Here is a 6,703-nt window from a genome sequence, read left to right on the forward strand (position 1 = left end):
AAAGGAACTCGCTACATTTTTCTTAATGCACGGCAAGGGAAATCTGTATCATATGCACTTTCCCACAGACAGGAAAGCACATACCCATGGACTGTTGACCAGTGGTGGTGCACTGGTTGAAACGAGGAAAGAACCCAATCAGTTGACACATACGGATTGACAGAATGTAAAATGCTTGTAAACATTATTTTACAGTGACCTTTCTTGGCCAATAGAATGTAAGATCATTTGGTATTGTTGTGCATGGTGTAGTATGCATGATGTAATTTTGTTAAATTTGCAGTGTAACATCTTTTAGGTGGCCTAGTACTTGCTATTTATCCCAGTGTTTAAATACCATTATTGTAAAAATAAAAATAAAAACCAGACCAGCTAAAACTGAATTCCATTGCAAACTGGCAAAAACTATCATGCTCACTAAACAACACACACAGTACCCGAGAGAAAAAAAATAACCCAATAAAGGGTCCCTTTATATAGTGTTTCATTATTCATTCATTTCAACTTATTTTCGTGCTTATATCCAATTAAGGTTCAAGCACGCTGTCCTGGGCACACACCTCAGCTATCTGGGCCGTCCTGTCCCTAGCCGACGTGGGTTAGTGTTAGTTGTTTAGTGAGAGAGAAGAGGGTATAGTGGCCTTACACCTATCCATTGAGCCCTAAAAACTCGCTCTGGGTTGGAGCTGCGAACCCTGTACCTACCAGCCTGTAGTCTGATGGCTTAACCACTACGCCACCGAGGCTGGTTTTTCATTATTACATGTAGGTCATCCTTTTAAACCAAGTCTTTTGTGTGACTGTTACTTTTAACAGTTCCACCTTCCTCGGTTCATTACTTATATTGGTGGCCATCTTGAATAAATTAAAATTAACAGGTATAGAAGAACTACTTTCATTGTGTTCATTGATCCCTAAAACCATGGGTTAAATGCAAGAGTTACTTTTCTGTATCAAACAATAAGCAATTTATTGCCATTTTCTCCATTTGAACCACCATATTGGCAACCATCTTGTATTCAGGTGACCCATTTATGAAATCTTAATTATGAAGGAAGGAAATGTTTTATTTAATGACACACTCACACATGTTATTTACTTCCGCGTATATGGCATCAGACATATGGTTAAGGACCACACAGATACTGAGAGAAGAAACCCACTGTGGCCACTTAATGGGCTACTCTTTTCGATTAGCAGCAAGGGATCTTTTATGTGCACCATCCCACAGACAGAATAGTACATACCATGGCCTTTGTTACACCAGTTGTGGAGCACTAGCTGGAATGAGAAATAGCCCAGTGGGTCCACCGACAGGGATTGATCCTAGACCGACCGTGCATCAAGTGAACACATTACCCGCCCTCATGAATTATGATGACACCAATTATGATGGCACCAGTGTCTTTCCTGGCTCCTAAAACCATGGGGTAGATATAAAAATTGTTCTTCTTTGTTTTCTCAAGGATGGCACCCAGTGGATTATCGATGTGAACCCCCAACAGTGTCAGAATCCATAGATAACAACTATGTGTCAAATTTTGCACACCCAAGTGGTAATTCTTCGAGATTATCATAAAGACAATGACCTTTATTCTCATAAACTGTAGGCATATAGTGTAGAGAAGAATGAAATACACATATATATATATATATATATATATGTATCTATGTATGTATGTATGTATGCATGCATGCATGCACTCCACCCGTTGCATACATACATACATACATACATATGGTTGAGTGAAAGAAACTTCCTTTTTATGGAAGGTTCGATAGCTCAGAGCGTATCGTGGTTAGTCTTGCAATTTGCGGGCGAATTGGTGCCACAGGTTCGAGTCCCAGCAACGGCATGGGACAATTTTTTAGGCCAGAAAGGATTTAATTATCCCCTGCGCCAGTGCGTTAATAACTATGTATGTAATAGTTAACCTCGACATATATACAATATATATAGATATACATACATACATACATACATACATACATACACATATATATACATATATAGATTCTATGATAGGTACTACAACATGTATATAAAATTAGTGGGCAACGGGTGGAGTGGTGCCATATTTTTCAAAATGGCCACAAGAAAAATTTTGAAATACACATATGTTTGGACATCCAAATCTAATCGACATTTGTTCTGTTGTTTTAAATGTTTGACTATGGTTTATAAAAATAAGGAATTGCTTATAATAAATATTTAATGTGATTAGATACAATATAATTGTTATTGGAAACTCAGACAGTATTTACATACTTAAAATTTGGTATCCTGACATTAAAAGATGCAAACTCAATGTGCTCAGTCAGAATAAAATGTGTTCAGTTATGTTTGTTAATGGTTTGACAATGTAAATTCTAATTTGCTGTCAAAGTGTTGCTTAAACATTTCACTACCTGTAATTCTGGTTGTTTTTTTTATATTATATTTATACCATCTCCTATTAATGAGCCATAAATTTGCAAGTGCATTTGAAGAAATCAGTCAGCTCTCATAGTGAAGCCATTGATGCCTCTGGGATGTTACATGTGGATCTAACAGCAGCCCGTTGGATGAGGTCCAGTTGACCTTTCATTCGACCAATCAAAACCTTACTTGCAAACCTTACTTGAAAAGAATTTGAAAACATTCGGGATTATGCCAAGGGTATATGAAATGATTCGGGTGAATTACGAAGTATGCTGAAAACTAATTTCAATATAAAATTTTATATAAAATATGTTTCAAGACAAAAAACCCCGCTGTGATGGTATAGCCATAAAATCTGTTTATACTAGTATACAATCCAGAGTTTATTACTGCACATTCCCCCCTGTTTTTTCAGTGTTGAAATAGACCAACAAGGTCGCCTATTGCATAAATAGTCTCGCCCAATATTTTTAGAATTTGTATGTTCCCGAATAACGCTATAAAAGGCGAAGTGTAATTGGTCGATATTTAAATTGTTATTTATAGATAAAATATCACCTGGACATAACAGTCCACGCAATGCTGTTAGATCTACTGTCAGACCCAGTAGAGCTGTTAATCAGATTGGCAAAATAGCATGTGGACGGCGACCATCTTTGATTTCAAGATGGCAGCCACAATTTGCAAACACTTCTGTCACCACTGGATTCCTAGTCTCCTAACATGTGGGTATAGGCATTTCAACTCTCTCGATATGTGTATTAGTTAAGGAGATATTAAACAAAACAGGTCCACAATGGTGGCCATCTTGGATTTCAAGATGGCAGCCATACAGGGTGCAATTTCCAGTGGGCCCTGGACTAAATATCCTTGTATTGGGTTAATCTAACCATTTGGCAATGTTCATGCTTTCACAGAAAAGTGCACAATTGATCAGCTAAGTTGCTCCACTACTAGCATAGATAGTAAACATACTGTAAGGTTGGTTATTCACATATATTTGATTACAAAATAAAAACATTACATACAATCTACACTGATCATTTTAATAATGGATTAATCTATCACATATAGTGTCTACATAAGGTGTTTACTTAGCTGAAATATACATTAGTTAACAAATATGTAAATTAATACATCTTTTGACGATAATGTACCCTCGGTAGTTGGGTACTGTAAAATCCACCCTACTCAAACCTTAACCTTCTGACTACTGCAGGCGAGATATCTCGCCCGACTCACGTCAGTCGATTTGTCCTACAGTGCATTCCCCAATTCATATCCCGCCGTTTTGCAGCACTGAAACAGAAAAAAGATTTTTTTTCAAAATGATTTTTTTCAATGAAATACCAGTTCAAAAAGTGATTTTCGGCAAGTATTTTCGCTTGACAACATGGCGGCATATTTTCAGGGATCGAAGCTGATTGTAACATAATTTAATAAATTTGATCGTTTTACCAACAACGAAAATACCAAATATTTCGTAGTTTTTAATTTGGTCAAAAAAAATGTTACTCTGATCATTTAGATAATGAATTTAATCCTAAAATAATAAAAATGATATACATATTTAATTGTCATGTCTACATTAGAAGGTGTTTACTTGGCTGAAATATACATTAGCCAACATATATGTAATGTAATATACCATGTTAAATAATAATAATTTCTTTTAATTTGGAAAAGTATCCTCAGTGGATGATATCCATGTACCTTCGGTAGTTAAAGGAAAAGGTACTTCGGTAGTTAGGTACTGTCAAATCCACCCTTTTGAAATGTTAAGGATCTCCTTTTCTGAAAACTACTCCTGACATAGTAAATATGCAGTAAGGTTATTCATATCTATTTATTAAAAAATAATAATAATAAAAATTAAATTAAATTAAAATTAAAATTTTCATATGAAAAGAAAATCCACCCTAATCAGTTAGATAATCGATTAAGCCATCATATTCATATTAAATGGTCATGTCTACATTAGAAGGTGTTTACTCAGCTCAAATATACATTAATCAACATATATGTAATGTAATGTACCATATTAAAGGAAAAGTACCCTTGGTGGATGATATCCATGTATCCTCAGTAGTTAGGTACCATACTGTATAATCCACCCTTTTGAAATGTTAAGGATCTCCTTTTCTGAAAACTACTTCTCACATATATAGTAAATATGCAGTAAGGTTATTCATATCTATTTATTTAAATAAAAAAAAAGATATGAAAAGATAATTTACCCTGATCAGTTAAATAATAGATTAAGCCATCACATTCATATTGTCCATATACCCTCAGTAGTTAAGTATCATAAAATCCACCCTTTTCAAATGTTACGTGTGTAAAAAATAAAAAAATAAAAATCAAACTTTTACACATGAAAAGAAAATCTACCCTGATCTGTTATATAATAGATTAAGCCATCACATTCATGTTGAATTGTCATGTCTACATTAAACGGTGTTTACGTAGCTGAAATATACATTAGCCAACATATGTGTAATGTAATATAACATATTAAAGGAAAACTACCCTCGGTGGATGATATCCATGTATCCTCAGTAGATACATGTAAGTATCATAAAATCCACCCTTCTGAAATGTTACATGTCTGTTTTTCTGAAAACTACCACTGACATCGGTAGTAAACATACAGTAAGATTATTCACATCCACTTAAAAAATAATAATATAATTTTAATGGAAATGTAAATGCACATATGTAATAAAATGGAAATCTACCCTGATCAGTTAGATAGTTGATGAATAATTCATATTCATATTTAATTTTCAGTGTCTACATAAATTGGAGGGGCCGGACGTAGCCCACTGGTAAAGCATGGTCGGTCTAGGATCGGTCCATTTTTTATTGGACCATTGTGCTATTTCTTATTACAGCCAGTGCACCACCACTGGTACATGTATATCAAAAGCTGTGGTATGGTGCATATAAAAGATTACCTGCTACTAATGAAAAAATATAGTGGGTTTCCTCTCTAAGACTATGTCAGAATTACCAAATGTTTGACATCCAATGAATCAATGTGCTCTAGTGGTGTCATTAAAAAAAAAAAAAAAAAGTTTTTACTTATACATATGTATTTCACACACGCACACATTTATTTCAGCTTATTTCCGTGCTTATATCCAATTAAGGTTCAAGCACACTGTCTTGGGCACACACCTCAGTTATCTGGGCTGTCTGTCCAGGACAGTGGGTTAGTTGTTAGTTGGTTAGTGGTTAGGGAGAGAGAAGAGGGTGTAGTACACCTATGCATTGAGTCCTTAAGAACTTGCTATGGGCTAGAGCCGGTACGGGGTTGCGAACCCTGTACCTACCAGCCTGTAGTCCGATGGCTTAACCACTGCGCCACCGAGGCCGGTTACACACACACACACTCACACTGTCACGTATGTATGTGTGTGTGTATGTATGTATGTATGTATGTATGTATGTATACATGTATGTATACATGTATGTACATGTATATTAAAGGTAAATGAACCTTCAGTGGTACTTTATTCAAATCTATTTAATAAAAATCATATTTAAAAAAATAAAGAAACAGAAATCTACTCTGATCACTTAGATAATTGATTAATTTTGTGTCTACAAAAGTAGACTTTTACTTTGAGGAAATAGACATTAGCCAAGAAGTGTGTAATTTGTTAACTACATCACTGGATGACTTCATGTGTACTTGGTAGTGAGATAATGTATTTATAATCCAACCTACTGAAATCTTAAATTTATAATTTTCCAAAAACCTACCGTAACTACTGTTGTGTTGTTGTTGTTATTATTTTTATTTAGGACAATTGTTATTACAAATAATTAAATAATTATAATTAACAGTAGTGGACAACATTTTTTGTAATCGGTTTGACCTGTACTCATTTATACAGTAATTATTTTAAATTATACATTCTGTAGTTGTTAAATGATTTTTGTTGTTGTTGTTTGTTTATTTGTTTATGAAATTAAGTTGTACAGACGTGCATTACAATTTTGACGTTTAGATAACCGTAACCACTGGTGTAAAATTCATCAAAATATCGGCGGGATTATCCCACAGAAGAATGAATGAATGAATGAATGAATGTTTAACGACACCCCATCACGAAAAATACATCGGCTATTGGGTGTCAAACTATGGTAATGCAAATAAATAAAGTGATGATCAACATCAATATAAAAATTCATGACTTAAACAAAAACAGTGTAAAGAACTGTGCAAAAACACAAATATCACAGAAATTTACGGATACTGAATTTTACTCAAAA

The sequence above is a fragment of the Gigantopelta aegis genome, chromosome 9 (genome assembly GCF_016097555.1).
Source record: "Gigantopelta aegis isolate Gae_Host chromosome 9, Gae_host_genome, whole genome shotgun sequence".
Taxonomy (NCBI): domain Eukaryota; kingdom Metazoa; phylum Mollusca; class Gastropoda; order Neomphalida; family Peltospiridae; genus Gigantopelta; species Gigantopelta aegis.